Raw genomic sequence first — 22,748 nt, forward strand, 5'->3', positions numbered from 1 at the left:
TGTGGTACGGAGGTCATCGGGTTCGATAAGAACAGAAGGACATCATCCTCGTACAGTGTAATCTTGTGTGCCCACGATCCCATTTCCGGAGCGGTTATGTGCACGTTCTGATGAATGGCCTCTGCCAGCGGCTCTATCACCAATGTAAACAACAACGGTGAGAGGGGGCAGCCTTGCTGACTACCCCTACCAATCGTAAAATTCCCAGACTTCACCACGTTGGTGATGACCGCAGCCAGAGGGTGGCGATATAAAACCTCCACCCACCTAGCAAAGACTCCACCCAACCCAAACTGTTCTAAGACATAAAAAAGATTCGACCATTCCACCTGGTCAAATGCTTTCTCTGCATCTAAGGATATCACCAACCCCTGAATCGATCGTTGCTGACAAACTTGGACCATATTCAGCAACCTCCTAATATTATTAGAGGACCTATGGCCCCTTATAATGCTCGTCTGGTCCTCTTTAACAATATGGGGCAACACCTTTTCCAATCTCAGCGCCAGGATCTTGGACAGAATCTTGAAATCTGAAATTAATAAAGAGATGAGCCTGTATGAGGCACAATTCTCAGGAACCTTCCCCTTCTTAAGAATTAAGGAAATATTAGCTTCTCTCAAAGATGGTGATAGGCATTCATGCATATAGGAGTGATTGTACATCTCCAACATCGGCCCTGACAGAATCCCTATAAACTCCTTATACAACTCACCCAGGAGACCATCAGGGCCAGGCACTTTACAATCTGAAGTTGCTTAGTTGCCTCCTGTATTTCTCGAACTGTCAAGGTGGCATTTAGGAGAGTGGTCTGTTCCAAGGTTACCCCTGGGAGGTCCAGGTTCTTAAAAAAAGGGCTCCATTTTAGCCCTCCTGTTCTCGCAACCTTCAGACCGATACAATTCAGAGTAAAAGCTCCGAAAAGCCTCATTAATCTTTATAGTATCGTATGTAAGGGACCCTGACACTGTCTCTGATTGCAGTAATGGATTGGGGAGCATGCTTTTTCGTAGTCAGGTATGCTAAATACTACCCTGACTTATCCCCATATTCGAACAGCCTTTGTCTCACAAAAGCAAGTTCTTTCTTTGCATTTTGTGTCAGTATTGAATTCAAGGCAGCCCGGAGAGCCATGATCTGCTGTAGCTTAGTCATTGAAGGCTGCCGCCGCTTTCAACCTCGTTTCAAGTAGATGCTGCTGTTCCTCCTTCTGTCATTTCCAGCTGGCTGAATAGGAAATAGCTAATCCCCTAGCAAAGGCCTTAGCAGTCTCCCATAGCATAGATGGATTACTAGCTGTGCCTGAGTTGATAGTCAAGAATTCCTGAAACTCCTTCAAAAGATATTCCACAAATTTGGAATCCTTAAGGAGAAAAGGGTCCAAATGCCAGTGCCGCAAACCTAGCCCTTCACTCTTGGCCTTAACCTCCAAATATACTGCCACGTGATCAGAGATAGCTGTATTCCCAATTTTACAACCCATAATCAAATCCAGAAAGGCCAAGGGAGGCAGAAAAAGACCACTCCGCGTGTGATATTTATGTGGGTTTGAAAAAAAGGTGAAGTCCCTGCCGATAGGGTGAAGACATCTCCAAATACCCACTAGCCCCAACTCCTCGCTTAAGTCAACCACCTGCTTGGCCTGCGAAGAAATAGTTGGGGGCCCACAAGGCATCCTGTCCCCACTGTCGGATCCAAAAGACAATTAAAACTCACCCCCATAATAATGTGCCATGTTCCAAAAGCACTCAGCTTAGAGAAAGCACTAATCAAAAATTTGAGGGGATATGCCGGAGGACAATAGACGTTTAAAATGCCATATTCCTCTCCATGTATCAGGGCTTTAAGTATCACAAAATGTCCCTGCTCATCTTTCACCTGCTCTAATAATGTGAACGGAAGATTTTTCTGGATAAGTACTGCCACTCCCCTACTTTTAGTAGTAAAGGATGAAAAGAATACCCAGTCATAACCCCCCCTGTTGTAATTTCAGGTGTTTCCCATCATTAAGATGGGTTTCCTGCAACAAAGCGATATCAACCCTTTCCCTCCTTAGGCTAGAAAGCACTTTTTTCCTTTTAACAGGTGAATGACTTCCCTTGATGTTCCAGGTGCACCACTTAATAAGACACTTAGCCATATCCCCTTTCAGAGACCCTTGAACTGTTTGTTGAAACTTTATTGCTGGAACAGCACAGCAGGTCAGGCAGCATCCAGGGAACAGGAGATTTGACGTTTCGGGCACAGGCCCTTCTTCAGGAATGAGCAGAGAGTGTTTAGCAGGAGAAGATAAAAGGTAGGGAGGAGGGACTTGGAGGAGGGGCGTTGGAAATGTGATAGGTGGAAAGAGGTCAAGGTGAGGGTGATAGGTCGGAGTAGGATGGAGGCGGAGAGGTCAAGAAGAAGACTGCAGGTCAGGAAGGCGGTGCCGGGCTGGAGGGATCCGGCTGAGACAAGGTGGGGGAAGGGGGGATGAAGAAACTGGTGAAGTCCAAGTTCATCCCCTGCGGTTGGAGGGTTCCCAGTCGGAAGATAAGACGCTCCTCCTCCGACTGTCGGGTTGTTGTGGTTTGGCGGTGGATGAGTCCAATGACCTGCATATCCTCGGTGGAGTGGGAGGGGGAGTTGAAATGCTGTGCTACAGGTTGGTTGGGTTGGTTCGTCCGGGTGGCCCAGAGGTGCTCTCTGAATCACTCCGCAAGTAGGCGGCTTGTCTCCCCAATATAGAGGAGGCCACATCGGCTGCAGCGGATGCAGTAGATGATGTGGGTGGAGGTGCAGGTGAATCTGTGGCGGATATGGAAGTTTCCTTTGGGGCCTTGGAGAGAAGTGAGGGGGGAGGTGTGGGCGCAAGTGTTGCACCTCCTGCGGTTGCAAGGGAAGGTGCCGGGAGTGGAGGTTGGGTCGGTGGGGGGTGTGGATCTGACAAGGGAGTCGCGGAGGGAGTGGTCTCTACGGAAAGCTGATAGGGGAGGGGAGGGAAATATATCCTTGGTGCTGGGGTCTGTTTGGAGGTGGCGGAAGTGACGGCGGATGATGCGCTGTACATGGAGATTGGTGGGGTGGTAGGTGAGGACCAGTGGGGTTCTGTCCTGGTGGCGGTTGGAGGGGCGGGGCTCAAGGGCGGAGGAGCGGGAAGTGGAGGAGATGCGGTGGAGGGCACCGTTGACCACGTCGGGGGGGAAATTGCGGTCCTTGAAGAAGGAGGCCATCTGTGTTGTACGTATTTTGAACTGGTCCTCCTGGGAGCAGATGCGGCGGAGACGAAGGAATTGGGAGAATGGTATGGCGTTTTTACAGGGGGCAGGATGGGAGGAGGTGTAGTCCAGGTAGCTGTGGGAGTCGGTTGGTTTGTAGTAGATGTCCGTGTTGATTCGGTCGCCTGAGATAGAAACAGAAAGGTCTAGGAAGGGGAGGGAGGAGTCCGAGACTGTCCAGGTGAATTTGAGGTTGGGGTGGAAGGTGTTAGTGTAGTGGATGAACTGTTCAACCTCCTCGTGGGAGCACGAGGTAGCGCCGATACAGTCATCAATGTAGCGAAGGAAAAGATGGGGGGTGGGGCCAGTGTAGTTGCGGAAGATGGATTGTTCCACATACCCTACGAAGAGGCAGGCATAGCTGGGGCCCATGCGGGTGCCCATGGCTACTCCTTTTGTTTGGAGAAAGTGGGAGGATTGGAAAGAAAAGTTGTTCACCCGGACGAACCAACCCAACCAACCTGTAGCACAGCATTTCAACTCCCCCTCCCACTCCACCGAGGATATGCAGGTCATTGGACTCATCCACCGCCAAACCACAACAACCCGACGGTCGGAGGAGGAGCGTCTTATCTTCCGACTGGGAACCCTCCAACCGCAGGGGATGAACTTGGACTTCACCAGTTTCTTCATCCCCCCTTCCCCCACCTTGTCTCAGCCGGATCCCTCCAGCCCGGCACCGCCTTCCTGACCTGCAGTCTTCTTCTTGACCTCTCCGCCTCCATCCTACTCCGACCTATCACCCTCACCTTGACCTCTTTCCACCTATCACATTTCCAACGCCCCTCCTCCAAGTCCCTCCTCCCTACCTTTTATCTTCTCCTGCTGAACACTCTCTGCTCATTCCTGAAGAAGGGCCTGTGCCCGAAACGTCAAATCTCCTGTTCCCTGGATGCTGCCTGACCTGCTGTGCTGTTCCAGCAATAAAGTTTCAACTTTGATCTCCAGCATCTGCAGACCTCACTTTCTCCTCGAAGAGACCCTTGAACCCCTCAGAGGGAGAACCCTGCTGACAAAGTGACAAGCACAAGTAAATAAAGACTCATAGAGTCGAAGAGTTATATATACAAAAACTACTCTATCATAACTATAAACAACTATTACTACCAAAAAGCTACAAAGAAAACTAACTATAAAATCTTGAATGGAAGACACCTCCCCCTGCACATAGGGGGCACTCCTCCTACCTATCCCCTCCTTCACAGCTCCTTCAAACCCAGACTGTGCCCCAGACTTAGGCCAGAAAAATAAAACCAAGGAGATGATCCTTAAATCAATAGAAAAAAGATAGTCAGGATGAGCACTCCACCCATCCCTGGCTTCATGTCACCCCGACTTGTGACTAAGAGAGGAACAGAACAAACAAATAAAAGGGTGAGACAACAAAGAACATCCACAAAATTTCCCATCAGAAAATCCAGTTATTAAAAAAAAGGAACAACTTAGTCATAGAGTCATAGAGATGTACAGCATGGAAACAGACCCTTCGGTCCAACCCGTCCATGCCGACCAGATATCCCAACCCAATCTGGTCCCACCTGCCAGCACCCAGTCCATATCCCTCCAAACCCGTCCTATTCATATACCCATCCAAATGCCTCTTAAATGTTGCAATTGTACCTGCCTCCACCACATACTCTGGCAGCTCATTCCATACACGTACCACCCTCTGCGTGAAAAAGTTGCCCTCAGGTCTCTTTTATATCTTTCCCCTCTCACCCTAAACCTATGCCCTCTAGTTCTGGACTCCCCGATCCCAGGGAAAAGACTTTGTATATTTATCCTATCCATGCCCCTCATAATTTTGTAAACCTCTATAAGGTCAGCCCTCAGCCTCCGACGCTCCATGCAAAACAGCCCCAGCCTGTTCAGCCTCTCCCGAAAGCTCAAATCCTCCAACCCTGGCAACATCCTTGTAAATCTTTTCTAAACCCTTTCAAGTTTCACAACATCTTTCTGATAGGAAGAGACCAGAACTGCACGCAATATTCCAACAGTGGCCTAACCAATGTCCTGTACAGCTGCAACATGACCTCCCACTCCGTACTCAATACTCTGACCAATAAAGGAAAGCAGACCAAACGCCTTCTTCACTATCCTATCTACCTGTGACTTCATTTTCAAAGAGCTATGAATCTGCACTCCAAGGTCTCTTTGTTCAGCCACACTCTCTAGGACCTTACCATTAAGTGTCTAAGTCCTGCTAAAATTTGCTTTCCAAAATGCAGCACCTCGCATTTATCTGAATTTACCTCCATCTGCCACTTCTCAGCCCATTGGCCCATCTGGTCCAGATCCTGTTGTAATCTGAGGTAACCCTCTTCGCTGTCCACTACAACTCCAATTTTGGTGTCATCTGCAAACTTACTAACTCTACCTCTTGCGCTCGCATCCAAATCATTTATGTAAATGACAAAAAATAGAGGACCCAGCACCTATCCTTGTGGCACTCCACTAGTCACAGGCCTCCAGTCTGAAAAACAACTCTCCACCACCACCCTCTGTCTTCTACCTTTGAGCCAGTTCTGTATCCAAATGGCTAGTTCTCCCTTTATTCCATGAGACCTAACCTTGCTAATCAGACTCCCATGGAGAACCTTGTCAAATGCCTTACTGAAGTCCATATAGATCACATCTACTGCTCTTCCCTCATCAATCTTCTTTGTTACTTCTTCAAAAAACTCAATCAAGTTTGTGAGTCATGATTTCCCATGCACAAAGTCATGTTGACTATCCCTAATCAGTCCTTGCCTTTCCAAATACATGTACATCCTGTCCCTCAGGATTCCCTCCAACAACTTGCCCACTACTGAGGTCAGGCTCACCGGTCTATAATTCCCTGGCTTGTCCTTACCACCCTTCTTAAACAGTGGTACCATGTTTGCCAACCTCCAGTCTTCCGGCACCTCACCTGTGACTATCGATAATACAAATATCTCAGCAAGAGGCCCAGCAATCACTTCTCCAACTTCCCACAGAGTTCTCGGGGACACCTGATCAGGTCCTGGGGATTTATCCACCTTTAACCATTTCAAGACATCCAGCACTTACTCCTCTGTAATCTGGACATTTTGCAAGATGTTACCATCTATTTCCCTACAGTCTATATCTTCCATATCCTTTTCCACAGTAAATACTGATGCAAAATATTCATTTAGTATCTCCCTCATTTTCTGTAGCTCCACACAAAGGCCGCCTTGCTGATCTTTGAGGGGCCCTATTCTCTCCCTAGTTACCCTTTTGTCCTTAATATATTTGTAAAAGCCCTTTGGATTCTCCTTAATTCTATTTGGCAACGCTATCTCATGTCCCCTTTTTGCCCTCCTGATTTCCCTCTTAAGTATACTCCTACTTCCTTTATATTCTTCTAAGGTTTCACTTGATCTATCTTATCTATACCTGACATATGCTTCCTTCTTTTTCTTAACCAAACCCTCAATTTCTTTAGTCATCCAGCATTCCCTATACCTACCAGCCTTCCCTTTCACTCTGACAGGAATATACTTTCTCTGGATTCTTGTTACCTCCTTTCTGAATGCTTCCCATTTTCCAGCCGTCCCTTTACCTGTGAACATCTGCCTCCAATCAGCTTTCGAAAGTTCTTGCCTAATACCATCAAAATTGGCCTTTCTCCAATTTAGAACGTCAACCTTTAGATCTGGTCTATCCTTTTCCATCATTATTTTAAAATGAATAGAATTATGGTCGCTGGCCCCAAAGTGCTCCCCCACTGACACCTCAGTCACCTGCCCTGCCTTATTTCCCAAGAGTAGGTCAAGTTTTGCACCTTGTCCAGTAGGTACATCCACATACTGAATCAGAAAATTATCTTGTACGCAGTTAATAAATTCCTCTCCATCTAAACCTTTAACACTATGGCAGTCCAAGTCGATGTTTGGAAAGTCAAAATCTCCGACCATAACTACCCTATTATTCTTACAGATAGCTGAGATCTCCTTACAAGTTTGCTTCTCAATTTCCCTGTTACGATTTGGAATTCTATAATACAATCCCAATAAGGTGATCATCCCTTTCTTATTTCTCAGTTCCACCCAAATAACTTCCCTGGATGTATTCCCGGGAATATCCTCCCTCAGCACAGCTGTAATGCTATGCCTTATCAAAAATGCCACTCCCTCTCCTCTCTTGCATCTCTTTCTATCCTTCATGTAGCATTTGTATCCTGGAACATTAAACTGCCAGTCCTGCCCATCCTTGAGCATGTTTCCATAATTGCGATGATATCCCAGTCCCATGTTCCTAACTAGGCTCTGAGTTCATCTGCCTTCCCTGTTAGGCCCCTTGCATTGAAATAAATGCAGTTTATTAGTCCTACCTTGTCCCTGCCTGCCCTGACTGTTTGACTCACTTCTGTTCTCAGCTGTACCAGTCTCAGATTGATCTCTTTCCTCACTATCTCCCTGGGTCCCACCCCCCCCACCTTACTAGTTTAAATCCTCCCAAGCAGTTCTAGCAAATTTCCCTGCCAGTATATTAGTCCCCTTCCAATTTAGGTGCAATCCATCCTTCTAGTATAGGTCACTTCTACCGCAAAAGAGATTCCAATGATCCAAAAATGTGAATCCTTCTCCCTTACACCAGCTCCTGAGCCATGCATTCATCTGCTCTATCCTCCTATTCCTGCCCTCACTAGCTCGTAGCACTGGGAGTAATCCAGATATTACTACCCTGGAGGACCTCCTTTTTAAATTTCTACCTAACTCTCTGTAATCTCCCTTCAGAGTCTCAACCTTTTCCCTTCCTATATCGTTGGTTCCAATGTGGACAATGACCTCCTGCTGGCCCCTCTCCCCTGTGAGAACATTCTGCACCCTCTCTGAGACATCCTTGATCCTGGCACCAGGGAAACAACACACCATTCTGCTTTTTCTCTGCTGGCCACAGAAATGTCTGTCTGAACCTCGGACTACAGAATCCCCTAACACAATTGATCTCTTGGAAGCCGATGTACCCATCGTTGAATTAGAGCCAGTCTCAATACCAGAAACTTGGCTTTCATGCTACGTTCTCCTGAGAATCTATCATCCCCTACATTTTCCAAAACAGCATACCTGTTTGAAATGGGTATATCCACAAAAGACTCCCGCCCTAGGTGCTGACCTCTCTCACCCTTCCTGGAGTTAACCCATCTATGTGACTGTATTCAAGACTTTCCCCCCTTCCTACAACTGCCATCCATCACATACTGTTGCTGTTGCAAATTCCTCATCGCTTCTATCTGTCTCTCCAACCGATTCACTCGATCTGATAAGATTCGCATCCAACAGCATTTATAGCAGATATAATCCATAGTAACCCTTAAACTCTCTTTAAACTCCCACATTTGACAAGAAGTACATATCACTGCAAAGGCCATTTTTGCTCCTTCACAATCTACAGACTCAGAAAATAACACCGTCTTATTCCTCTACAAACACTGCCCCAGGTTAAATTAAGAGCTATGGCTTATATTTTAAGTTTAATCAAGAGACTTATCTCCAAAAACATATAATCAAGAAAGAATCCACTGTACTCACTAATACAGCCTTTCTCTTGGACAGACTTAAAACAACAATTAACTTATCTGATTCTGTGTTGTGAACTTCGCCCAAACCAGTTCCTCCAAGATTAGTTGTGATACTCACTGTTTGTTAATTTTCCCAGATGCACTCCGATGTCCAGCGACATATGAATTCAAAAACAGCAAATGCAGCAACTGTGCAGGTTCTCTTTCTCTCTCTCTCTCTCCTGCGATAACGTAAGGTTTTATTAAAAAGCTTACACACACATGCACGCACACATATACACATACAATGCTATGGGGTGAATTTGCATTTGCAGAATTGTAACTGCAGATACATTCTATTTTGTTCAAAAATCACACAATCTGCAGTCAGTAATAGAGTCATAGAGATGTACAGCATGGAAACAGGCTCTTCAGTCCAACCTGTCCATGCCAACCAGATATCCCAACCCAATCTAGTCCCACCTGCCAGCACCCGGCCCAGATCCCTCCAAACCCTTCCTATTCATATACCCATCCAAATGCCTCTTAAATGTTGCAACTGTACCAGCCTCCACCACATACTCTGGCAGCTCATTCAATACACATACCACCGTCTGTGTGAAAAAGTTGCCCCTTAGGTCTCTTATATCTTTCCCCTCTCACCCTAAATCTATGCCCTCGAGTTCTGGACTCCCCGATCCCAGGGAAAAGAATTTGTCTATTTATCCTATCCATGCCCCTCATAATTTTGTAAACCTCTATCAGGTCACCCCTCAACCTCCGACGCTCCATGGAAAACAGCCCCAGCCTGTTCAGCCTCTCCCTGTCAGTCAGATCCTCCGACCCTGGCAACATCCTTGTAAATCTTTTCTGAACCCTTTCAAGTTTCACAACATCTTTTCGATAGGAAGGAGACCAGAATTACATGCAATATTCCAACAGTGGCCTAATCAATGTCCTGTACAGCTGCAACATGACCTCCCAACTCCTGTACTCAATACTCTGACCAATAAAGGAAAGCATACCAAACACCTTCTTCACTATCCTATCTACCTGCAACTCCACTTTCAAGGAGCTATGAACCTGCACTCCAAGGTCTCTTTGTTCAGCAACACTCCCTAGGACCTTACCATTAAGTGTATAAGTCCTGTTAAGATTTGCTTTCCCAAAATGCAGCACCTTGCATTTATCTGAATTAAACTCCATCTGCCACTTTCTCAGCTCATTGGCCCATCTGGTCCAGATCCTGTTGTAATCTGAGATAACCCTCTTCGCTGTCCACTACATCTCCAATTTTGGTGTCATCTGCAAACTTACTAACTGTACCTCTTATGCTCGCATTCCAATTATTTTTCCCCCTTTCCAAAAAAGAAGGTATTAGGGAGAAAGAAAGGAACAAAAAAAGGAAGGGAAAACATGGGGAAAGAAGGAAAAGAAAACAAACATTAACTGTATTCTTCAGGCCAGTCCATCTATTTTAAAGTGTCGACAAAGTTTTTAACTTAATTCGCTGAGTCAAATGTATAAACTGAGTCCTCGTGGCTGAAGCGGAGCACTGCGGGGTATCTCATGGATGCCTAGGTTCCTGGGCCTCTTTTTAACTTCATTGAAGGACTTGCTCTTTCGAATTACAGCTGCACGCAAATCCTGGAAAAACATGATGTTTGGCCCCTTGTACAGCAATGCCTGTGGATCTTTTCCCAGGGATCTGGAAGCTTCTATCACTTTTTGCTTGTCCTTATATGAATGGAAGTGTATTAGGTCCGAGCGGGTGTGCTGCACTGGGCCTTTGTAACCCGATAAGCCCTTTCAATCTGCAGCCTGCTGGACTCGATGTGAAAGCCCAAAAACTTCAGCAGCCAGCTTTCAAAGAAGCTGACTGGCTGCTCACCTTCCTCACCTTCAGGGAGCCTGACAATTCGGCGATTTGTCCTCCGACCTCGATTTTTGAGGTCGTCGATATGGTCTCGCAAGACCCGCACCTCTCGCTCCAGCACCTGGAACCAACTGGCTGAGGACTCCATCGCAGCTTCCAAAGCCTTAGTTCGACCCTCCAGCCTCTCTCCGAGGCCCTGGATCTTCTGCTCATGCTTCTGCAGCATGGATGTGACAGGTAGGACCTGGGCATGAGTCTCCCCACAGATCTCCTCAACCACAGCCGCAGCTTTCAAAGTAAGTCTCTCCATCGCCGCAGCTAATTCCTGTGAGTCTGTCAGGGCCCCGGGGGGGTTCAGGAGAGGCTGCTGCTGCTGCTGTCTCTGGTGTTGTAGGTGCTGGCAGGGGAGTGTCTCCCTGCTGCTGTTTGCTTGCTCCTTTTCCCTTTAGCATCCTTCCCACTCCCAAATATGAACAAGTGCATATTCTGTAAGATTTTAAACTAATAATTCCACCACATAAGTTGGCCAGGAGTGGCAAAAAACACCAGTATGCCTTGGCTGTTAGGCAGAGCTGTCCACAGCAGTTCTATAGAATCGCCACCATCTTGTCGAGTAGATAAACACTTTTGACTGGAAGGTATTCAATGCTATGGGTCAAAGACTGGAAAATTGAATGAGAATTTTTTGACTGACTGGCACAGGCTCAATGGGCCAAAGGGCTATCCTGTAGACCTCCACGACTCTGTGAAGCCAGAGGTCTGGGTTTGAGTCCCATGCCCAGGATTCGCTGGCCGAGGATGTTGGGTTCATAATGTGTCCAAGCAGTGGCAAGTAGTAAAAGCAGCCGAGATTTCCAGTCAACCATGTGACTGAAAGGTAGTTGGGATTTCAACCATCAGTGGCCAATGCTCCAGCCTTCACTATGGATGGACATGTGCATGGTGTCAGAGCAACGTGAGTGAACTGTAACACACCACAAAGAGAAGGCAGCCTCTTTCTGGTTCCACAAAACATCACCCCGTTTGCTGACAATGCCTCCAAGGTAGACCAAGTTGTCACCTATCTCTCCTGATCCCAGGCTGTCTCCACATTCACAGTCTGCCCGTTAGTATTGAATTGACATCAGCAGTTTTCCCAATTATAATAATGAGATCCACCCACCACAGGATCTCCCAGCAGCAACATCAGGTGGGCAATGTGAACAGTACACAAATCAGGTGAACTCAATGGTTCACCAAGTGATGCCGACCTCTTCGTCCTGCTTGACCTCTCTACTGTGCCTCTGCCTTTCAGATTCCCACACCAGTGGAAACAATCCCTCAGTGTCTACACTGTGCCTTCAAAATATTTTTTGTTTCAGTGAGATTGCCTCTCATTCTTTCAAACTCCCTGTGAATAAAGGCTTCATTTATGCATCATCTTATCACAGACAAAGCCTCCCACCCTGGGGACCTGTTTAATGAACTGTCACTGTGCTATCTCCAATGTAAGACTATGCTTCCTTAAAACACAGAGACAAAACATTCCAGATATGGCCTCCGCAAAAGCAGTGTATGATTGTAGCAAGACTTCTTTATTCCTTACACCAAATAGAGTCATAGAGATGTACAGCATGGAAACAAGCCCTTTGGTCCAACCCGTCCATGCTGACCAGATATCCTAACCCAATCTAGTCCCACCTGCCAGCACCTGGCCCATATCCCTCCAAACCCTTCCTATTCATAAAACCATCCAAATGCTTCTTAAATGTTGCAATTGTACCAGCCTCCACCACTTCCTCTGGCAGTTATCAACCTCATCACCTCAGGAGGTCTCCCACCTATAGCTTCCAACTTCGTAGTCCGGGAATCCCGCACCGCCCGATTCTATCTCCTTCCCAAGATCCACAAGCCTGACCACCCTGGCGACCCATTGTCTCAGCCTGTTCCTGCCCCACCGAACTCATCTCCACCTATCTCAATACTGTCCTATCCCCCCTAGTCCAGGGACTCCCCACATACGTTCAAGACATTACCCACACCCTCCACCTCCTCCAAGACTTCCATTTCCCCAGCCCCCAACACCCTAGCAGAACGCTTCAGGGATCATCTCTGGGACACCCGCACCAATCAACCCCACCGCCCCGTGACCCAACATTTCAACTCCCCCCTCCCACTCTGCCGAGAACATGCAGGTCCTGGACCTCCTCCATCGCCACTCCCTCACCACCCAATGTTTGGAGGAAGAACACCTCATTTTCCACCTTGGAACACTTCAACCCCATGGCATCAATGTGGACTTCACCAGTTTCCTCATTTCCCCTTCCCCCACCTTACCCCAGTTCCAACCTTGCAGCTCAGCACCATTCTCATGACCTGTGCTACCTGCCAATCTTCCTTCCCACCTATCCACTTCACCCTCCTCTCTGACCTATCACCTTCATCCCCACCCCCATTCACCCATTGTACTCTTTACTACCTTCTCACCACCCCCACCCTCCTCTCATTTATCTCCCCACCCTAGAGGCTCCCTGTCTTCATTCCTGATTAAGGGCTTTTGCCAGAAAGGTTGATTTTCCTGCTCCTTGGATGCTGCCTGACCTGCTGTGCTTTTCCAGCACCACTCTAATCTAGACTCTGATTTCCAGCATCTACAGTCCTCACTTCTGCCCTACTGCCTCACAGCTCCAGGGGTTCAGGTTTGATTCCACCCTCAGACAACTGGCTGTGTGGAGTTTGTATATTCTCTCTGGATCTGTGTGGGTTTCCTCTGGGTGCTCCAGTTCCACCCCACAATCCAAAGAGGAGCAGGTTGGGTGCATTGGCCACAGGAAATGCAGGGTTACAGGGATAGAGTGGGATGCTCTTCAGAGGGGTGGTGCAGATTCGATGGGCCAAATGGCCTGCTTCCACGCTATAGGGATTCTATGATCTTTGCGACTGGCTCTTTTCAGGGCTGCACCCAACGAGGTATGGAGTATGAGTTTGCCACAAGGTCATCAATGCCCTGTACAGAAAAACAAATTAATTTCTAAGATTCACAAACAGAGCTATGCTCAAGAACAAACCACAACAAGCAGACCAAACACAGCCAGAATCCCTAACCACCTTACCATACATCAAAGATGACAGCCAGACTACTAAGACCCCTCGGAATCCTAGTAGCACACAAACCCACCAACACTCTCAAACAAAAATTAACAAACTTAAAAGACCCAGTACAACCCATGGATAAAACCAACGTCATCTACAAAATTCCATGCAAGGACTGCCACAAACACTACACTAGGACAAACAGGAAGAAAGTTAGCCACCAGGATACACGAACACCAGCTAGCCACAAAAAAACACGACCCTCTCTCCCTCGTAGCCCTACACATGGATAAAAAAAAACACCATTTCGACTGGGACAACACATCTATCCTGGGACAGGCTAAGCAAAGACATGCCAGAGAATTCCTAGAGGCCTGGTACTCCAACCACAACGCCATAAACAAACACATAGATCTAGATACCATCTATCAAACCCTCAGAAAACGAACAGGAAATTACATCACCACAAACTCCAGGAGCCCCATCCAGGACAAACATATAAATAGAAAGCAGGAGACAACAGCTTCGCTTCACTTGGATGTCGCCACTGATGATGTTACCTAGCCTTCTGGATATCAAACCTACAGCTCAGCGAGCAAACCTACACCCTAAACCTCAACCTGACCTACAAACCTTCACAAACCTTGCAAAAAAGTATCTTCTTCACTCTGTCCCTCTCACTTTGTCTCAGTGCACTCTCAGGTTCTGCAGCTGAGGTGGAAGGAGCCTGCCCCACGGTTGTAGGCCCAGTGGCCTTGGAGCTTTGATCAGGTGACCCCAGGTGTGTTTGTGTCCAGAGGGCCCAGATGTTGAGTGTGCCCAGAGGCACCTTCCTCAGTTCAATCTCCCAGTGGCCGGAGGGGAGCAGGCAGGATGGAGGGGGAAAACTGGGCCACTTTTAGAGAGCTCTGGGGAGCACCTCTGAGTGGTTCCTCCTCTGACTGGGTACCCGGTGGCACTGCCTTGCCTTCCCTGTGAGGAAGGGTACCCAGAGTGAGCTCAAAGTCCCTGTGTCACCCTGCTCCTTGAGCCATGAGTGCAGGTCGGTGCATGAATCCAGCAGACTCTGAGGGTCTGGCTGTCAGTGGAGGCAGTCAGATGATCACGTGCCTGAGGCCGCAGGATCCTAACCACACTGCTGCAGTCCTGTGAAGGCTTGCCCAGAGGCACTAGCAACCTGCCTGCTGCTGTCTGCATCTGCCCAATGGTGAAGTCCCAAATTACTGACACCACTGGGTCCTCACCCGCATGAGGTTAAGCATGCCAGCCAAGTGCCAGCGGCTGGAAACACTTCTCCCTCAACCAACTGCGGAGGATGTGGCAGCAAAATGGTGACTGACAATCCCCGACTCTAATCCAGCTAACATACCCAGTATCTGTGCTGGTGGAGAGTGCAGGAGGCAACCTTGCTGATGCTTCATCTGAGGCATCCTTGCCCTGAGGTAGGGGATGGGATGTCTTGCAGACTCACCCTCTTGACTGCGGAGACCATTGACATCCTGCTGGTACCCACAGGGGGCAACAGAGAAAGTGTCGTGACCAAGGGGTAGAAGTTGTGCCATCTTAAGAATACATTGACAGTGCAGTGATGGGAGAGTAGCGTAACAATGGACATTGCCTCCTACTGGTTGCTGAGACACAGCTGTTCCAGCACCTCCACAGCATCTTCAACATCGCCAGCTAGAACCAAGACCCTCTCCTTGTCAGGAATGTGGAGCCGAACATCAGGTTCCCCACCACCCATTCTGACTCTCTATGAAAGGCTGTTTTCTCCTGGAAGGGACTGACTGAGTGAGGGGCAAGTGGCTGGCACCGCAGGTAATGGTGGTGCAGGTGTTCGGAAAGGCGGAGAGGTATCCCGAGTAAGTGGGTCAGTTGTTTTGTGGACTGTTGTTTGGAGGGGTGTGGGGGAGGTGGTGAGAGCGACTGAGGATAGATGCTGTATATAACGTTGAGAGCTGTAGAGCATTAGGCTTTGTGGGAGGTATGTGCAATAGCAGAAATAGTTTGAACCGCATGTTGCAGAGAGAAGATGGTGGCATTTACCTTGGGGGTGAAGCAGAGAAGGTAGTTGACCTTCTTTTGGTGGTGCTGGGTGTTCTGCCAGACCTAAATGTCATTGTGACCTTGGAGCAGGCTGGCAGCGTTAGCAATTGTGGTCCCCTGTGCTGGCTCTGAGGAGGGAGAGGACTGCTCTCCTCTGTACAACACTGTCAACCAGAACCTCCAGCTCCCTCGCTGCATGTTGGGCATAATTTCAGATCCCCAATCTTCCACTAACTCTTTTTTCAATACTGGTTATCTGTAGTGATTCCAATCTGATCAATTCACCACCACCTATTGTACGCATTGTCTCAGATGGGACTTGACCTGAGCTTGCTGGCTCAGAGCAGGGACATTACCACTGCACCACCTGCTCTGTAAGCCAACTCCTACAATTCTTTCATCCAGCATCTGAATATTCCCTTTGTTAGCTCTAATCAATCCTGCTCTATCCTTACCCTGTTTCTTGAACTGTTATTCCACCTAAAGCTCCAGACTAGCTTTGCATGTTTCACATGCTTCCATCCATTAACGTGCAAAAATGAAGACCAAAACCAACCTTGTAATTAAAAATTATTACCGTGTTTTCTGCTTTGATTGTGGCATTTTGCCACGACAGAGGCAAACTGAGTAATGTATTCATCCATCTCCTACTTGCTACAGGATAACAGGCAGGTCTCTGAAGAAATTTGCCACAGAGTGGTTGACAGAATTGCTTTTCAGATTCTATTCAGTCTTGGTTATTTTATCATAGGCAGGGTTGCAGAGAAAACAAAAATCATTTCAATGTGCTGGTGTGTTAAGGCGATAAATCAAAGATTCGAGGTAGAATTTTCTTTTACTAAAACAGAACATTCTCATTACTTTTTTTAGATAGATTTACAATAGAACTCAATGTCAGACTCTGCAGTTCCGAAACATTGATGTGTCTTTCACCCTGGATTTGAGGAATGAGAACTTTGTCATTTACATTCTGACTTGTTCGACTTGAGAGCGGTTGCATGAATTAGCCGTCAAACAACAAACAATGTGATTTTATATTTTTTACACAAAAAAGGAAGGCAATGTCTCCAGTCAAGAGAACTCCAGCTCAGAGTCAGTTCCCCCGAACTGAGGAGATTCTAAATCTTCCGCTTTTAACCTATTTTTTAATCCTCACCCCACATTACTGCCAAACAGCAGTAGTGCTTAGTTCTCGTCAGCATCCATGTCATGTGCATGTAGGTGCAGGACACTGGGAAGGGACATCAAGTGCAGAAAACTATAGTCATATTCCACCACCAGGAAGAAAAAACACCCACGTGGTCAGTGACAAACAGTGTCCTTCCCTTCAAGGGCAATGCCTACATGAACGAAAAAGTGAAGGGGATGGGGTGGGTGGGGTCACAGTTAGGGATTAAATAGAATTGGATAGGGAAATAAAACACACTTTGCTCTGCAGTGCCCACCTGTCCCTGAAAACCTCAACCTTGGAAACGGGGCAGGTAATTGGCCCTAACGACCCCCTTCCATGGCCGGCTGCCTGGACCTGTTTATCGGCAGTCTGGCCAGACCCAGGAGCAGACCCACAAGACAAAAATAATGTGATTTTATTTAACGTGATCACATTGGATTAGAAACTGATCTATGTCGGGCAATTAGATGAGGTGTTTGCAGCTCATCAACTGAAAACAGAGGACTACTCAGAAACACAGACAGAGTGAGCTGGTTTGGTATATGGTCCAAGGACTCATTGGCAGCTGGTTTAAGAAGGGAGGCAGAGATAAAAACAGAAAGGCGCTTAGAAATATGCTATCAGTTACATACTTAGCTTGAAAAAAAGCCCTTCCTATCAAAACAGATTTTCAAGTTGCGAGATGTGTAGGTTATCATCATTTTCTGCTTTCCCCCACACCCCCACACTCACCCACATGCACATCCTCTCGACACAGCCATACCTCACTGTGGTTAGAGTGGAATTTTGCTATGAGAGTTACTCAGTCAATTTCACTGATGAGAAATCTTTGCAGTAAATAGTGGGGAGCCAGATTGAAATGTATTGAATAAAAGATTACAAAGTCACACACCTGCCCCAATTCCCCAGTCTCTCCCCATTGCCTGATTGAATCCAGTACAAAGATTTAAAATATATTAATTGCTTGAAAGCAATCATTGAATGGTGTTACAGAGTAATTACCACAAAGGAACAGTCCGCACACAGGCAATAATCCTAATCACATATGTTTATCATGTTCTCATATGCCTTTTTCACTGTCTTTGTAATCCATCTATCTGATCTATTCTTAAACATTGGAATGGGGTTATTATTAGATGGGCTCACATTTGAAATGACGTTCATGATTGCTGACCTTCCTGTATTTGTTTGCTGCAAAGGAAGGACAGTTGCCTGACATCCAGGTTTTACAGTAGGCTTCCTGAGCTACTCTGTTGTGCAGCTAGTGGCTTCTATATGTTGCAAGGGGCCCAGTGGCATTCGGTGCAATCATGTGCTCCAATCAGCAGTTGTTTTCATTAAAGACACAGCCCCTATAAAAGGGGAGCTGCTGCATTCACTGCAGGCATATTAGAAAATCATTTTATAACACCGAGAGCCAGAGAGGGTCCCACACAACATCAGGTAAATGGTTCCCCAATCCAGTGACGTTGTCTAGAGGCACTGGTCAGACAGACAAAGGCCAGATTTGCACCATGTTGCACAAATTCATTATGAATGGGTCTGCATAGGGAATGGAAGCAGATGACAAGGGTAGTTAATCCCAGAATGTTGTAACCAGAGCATTGTAGCAGCGTTATTGGACATTTAATGACCTTACTCAAGGCTAATGTGTGTGATGATACCTGGTTGTTACATCTCAGGCCCACTTACCCCTCGCATTGCTCAATGTCTCCTAACCCCCTCACTCATACAGCATCACCTGTGAGCACAGAGAACTCATCCCTGTCAGTGTGACACCACACCAATTACGGCAGCTAAGCACATACCTGTACTTGCCTCACCAAAATTACAGCTATGGCAGGCAAATCACTCAACTTGGTCATAGTCACTGATGTTCTGGCCTCAACATGAGCAAATGTCAGAGGACATTTGAACGACCTTGAGGGGCTGCTCCAGTGAATCATCAGCACCATGGCCACAGAGTCAGCAGCTGGTACCAAGAACCGCCAACGGCAGTTGTATGGCTCTAACACTGTGTTAAATAGACCAGACTTTGAACAGATTCAATTATTCAAGACTGTTATTCCATAAGTTGCTGTGGATCACCAGCACCAGCTGAACTAAATTCAGCCACAATCTGTAACCTCATAGCCCAGCACATCCATCAATCTACCAGCATGCAATAGAGCAAACTGGTCCCACAACCAATGCATCAGATTTATATTGTGTAGTCCTGCTTCTGTAGTCCAGTTGTGAATGATGCTAAGTTGTTGCATTGTGGAAATATTCAACTAGCTCAGCACCCTTACCCTGAGATCTCTCATGACTTGGAAACTGCGTATGGAATAAATACTGAAGACATTTTGCATTCCGATTGAATCCCCTTACATTATACTTCCTTACCATTCCCCCATAGCTCCCCCTACACCAATCAACCCCTGGCACTGGGCAATTTAGTCATGTCACATGGTAAGTAGTCTCAAACCTCAGACTAATACACAGGGGGCATTGGTTTTAATCCCACCTTAGCAGATGTTAACATTTGAATTTAATCATATTTGGATTAAAAGCTAATATAACAGCAACTATGTAGCTATTGTTGATTATCATAAAACCCATATGTTTCTGTCCTATAGGGGTGGAAATCTGCCATCCTTTCCTGGACTGGTCTATTGTGACTCCAGGCGCAATGTGGTTGTTTTATAACTGTCCTCTGAAATAGCTAACCAAGCCTTCTAGTTGTATCAACTGCTACAAAGACTAAAGAAGGAATAAAACCAGACAGACCATTTGCAATGACCGAGGCACCAGAAATGAAAATGGAAAACAGAAACCTTTTTACTCTGCAATATCCCCCTTAACAATATCTGGGGCTTTGTGACAATATTGAGAGATCTCAATAGTCTCACAGACTATTCGAGCAAAGGCCTGGCATAGTCATACTCATGGGATCCAACCTCACAATGGCCCAGACACCACCACCATCACCACCATCCCTGGGTATCTCCCGTCCCACCAGTAAGGACATAACCAAGAGAGACTGTGACACAATGGTGTACAGTTGGGAAGGAGACTTGGGAGTCCCCAACATTGACTTTACATTCCATGAAATCTCAGGTCAAACATGGGCAAAAGAGCCTCCTGCTGATTATCAGTATTCCTCCATGTTGACCATCATTTGGAAGAAGCAAGGAAGGTGGCAAAGGCACAGAATGAGGTCTGGATACAATGTCCAATCAGCAAGAATGGCTTGGCAGACTGAGCTGGATTAGTCCCGAAGGAACCAGCTGCTATACTGGACTGTGGCAAGTGGTGAGCAAACCAATGAGAAGGAATACCTCCAATCATGTTGTGTGGCTCTAACACTGTGTTAAATAGGTCAGACTTCAAACAGATTTTATTAATGAAGACTGTGAATCTGTAAGTTGCTCTAGATGATCAGGACCAGCTGAATTGTATTCAGCCAAAATCTGTAACCTCATAGCTCAGTGCATCCATCAATCTACCAGCATGCAATAGAGCAAACTGGTCCCACAACTGATGCATCAGATCTATATTCTGTAGTTCTGTTTCTGTAATCCAGTCATGAATGATGGTGCACAATCAAACAACTCACTGGAGGAGGATTCACAAATATCCCCATTCTCAATGCACATTCATGCTAAAAACAAGACTGATGCATTTCAGACAGAAGTGCTGAGTGAATAACCCACCTCAACCTATTCCTGAGCTCCCCAGCATTACAGGTGTCAGTCTTCACTCCATGTGATATCAGGAAGGGGTCAGAGCCACCAGATACTACAAAGGCTACACTCTCGCAATAATATTGAAGACGTGCTCCAGAACATGACTACAACACTGACATCTACCTGACAATGTGGAAAATTTCCCAAGTGTGTTCTGCAGAGAAAAAAACTGATCTATTATTGCCATATTAGTTTACTCAATTGTCAGTAAAGTGATAGCAGGGATCTTTCAAAAATACCATTAAGCAGTACTTATGAAGGAATAACCATTTACTGATCCTCAGTTTGTGTTTGGTGAGGGTCACTCTGCTCCTGGCCTCATGACAGCCTTAGTCCAAATATAGAATTAGAGAATCCTTACAGTGTAGAAGTAGGCCACTTGGCCCATCAAGCCCACACTGATCCTCCAAAGAACATCTCACCCAGAAACACTCCCCTCCCATATACTTGTAATCCTGTATCTACCCTAACCTGCACATCGCTGAACAAGAGGTGAGGTGAGAGTGACATCAGCATCTGATTCTATCAGGCAACAAGGGGCCCTAGCAAAACTGGAGTCAATGGGAATCAGAGGCAAATTCTTTCCTGGCTGGAGTTATACTGAACAAAAAGGAAGATGGTTATGGTAAATGGAGGTTTGTCACCTCAGCTCCAAGACATCTCTGCAGGAGTTCCTCAGGTGAATGTCCTAGGCCTAACCATTTTCAGCTGCTTCACTAATGACCTTCCCTCCATCCTCAGGTCAGAATTGGGGATGTTCACAGATGATTGCGCAATGTTCAGCACCAGTCACAACTCCTCAGATAATGAAATAATGTATCCAAATATGACAAGACTTGGACAACCTACTTTCACTCCACACGAGTGGCAAGCAATGGTCACCTCCAAGAAGAGAGAATTGAACTTAACCACGCTTGAAATGCAAAGGCACTACAATCATTAAATTTCTGACTATCAACATCCTGGAGACTACCATTGACCAGAAAATGAGCTGGTCCAGTTTTTAAGTACTATAGTTACAATAGCAAGTCTGCTGCTAGGAATTCTGCAGTGAGTAAATCAATTCCTGACTCCCCATTGCCTGTCAGTAACTTAGAAAAAGGGAGGCAGTGGGATAGTGACTACGTCATTGGACTAACAATCCACTCTGGCACAAAATTAAAATGAGAAAAGTTGCCCGACCATGGCTAACAAGGCAAATTAGGGATAGTATTAGATCCAGGAATAGGTGTACAAATTGGCCAAAGAAAGCCAGAGTCCTGAGAATTGTGAGCAGTTTAGATTTCAGCAAAAAGGATTGATTAAGTGGAGGAAAATGGAAGCTTGCAGGAAACATATATACTGACTATAAAAGCTTCTATAGGTATGTGAAGAGACATGTACAGAGGAGATGGAATTATAGACCAGTTCACCTGACATCAGTAATAGGGAGATGAAAAAAAGCAGAGCATCTGGAAAATAGTAGCAGGACTGGGCAGAGTCAGCATGGGTTTATTAAAGGGAAATCATACTTAACAAATCTACTGGAATTTCTTGAGAATGTAATTAATAGTGTTCGCTTCAGTAGCACATATACTAAAATTGGAATGATACGGAGATTAATGTGGCCCCTGTTTGACACGAAAATTCATGAAGCGTTCCATATTTTATGGCCCTCTTCAGGTGCAGTGGTAATGTCCCTACCCCTGAACTGAAAGTTCAAGTCCTACTTGCTCCAGAGGTGTGTTTTGGTATCTCTGATGGATTGGTTAGAAAACAGGAGTAAGTAGTAGAGTTGATAAGCGGGAGCCAGTGTATGTGGCTTACTTGGACATTCAGAAAGTTTACAATAAGGTCCAATAGAAGAGATTAGCGTGTTAAAATAAAGCACATGAAATTGGGGTAATGACATGGAAAGACAGCTGTTTGGCAAAGAGAGAACAAGGATTAAGAATAAATGCCTCTTCTTCTGAGTGGCAGCCAGTAACTAGTGGAGAACTGTTAGGATCAGCACTTGGTCCCCAGCTATTCACAACATGAATAATTTCAGTAAGGACTATCTCCGAGTTTTCAGAGGATACAAAGCTAGATGGGAGGGTAGGCTGTGAGGAGG

At 46.3% G+C, this 22,748-nt stretch overlaps 1 pseudogene; it reads left to right on the top strand.

Moving 5' to 3' along the window:
- The first annotated feature begins 22,207 nt into the window (after positions 1 to 22,207).
- Positions 22,208 to 22,305, top strand: LOC122539749 (U6 spliceosomal RNA; annotated as a pseudogene).
- The last annotated feature ends 443 nt before the right edge of the window (positions 22,306 to 22,748 follow it).

The sequence above is a fragment of the Chiloscyllium plagiosum genome, unplaced genomic scaffold (genome assembly GCF_037043375.1).
Source record: "Chiloscyllium plagiosum isolate Xiang-an unplaced genomic scaffold, Cpla_swu_hap1 HiC_scaffold_2, whole genome shotgun sequence".
In the NCBI taxonomy this organism is placed as follows: domain Eukaryota; kingdom Metazoa; phylum Chordata; class Chondrichthyes; order Orectolobiformes; family Hemiscylliidae; genus Chiloscyllium; species Chiloscyllium plagiosum.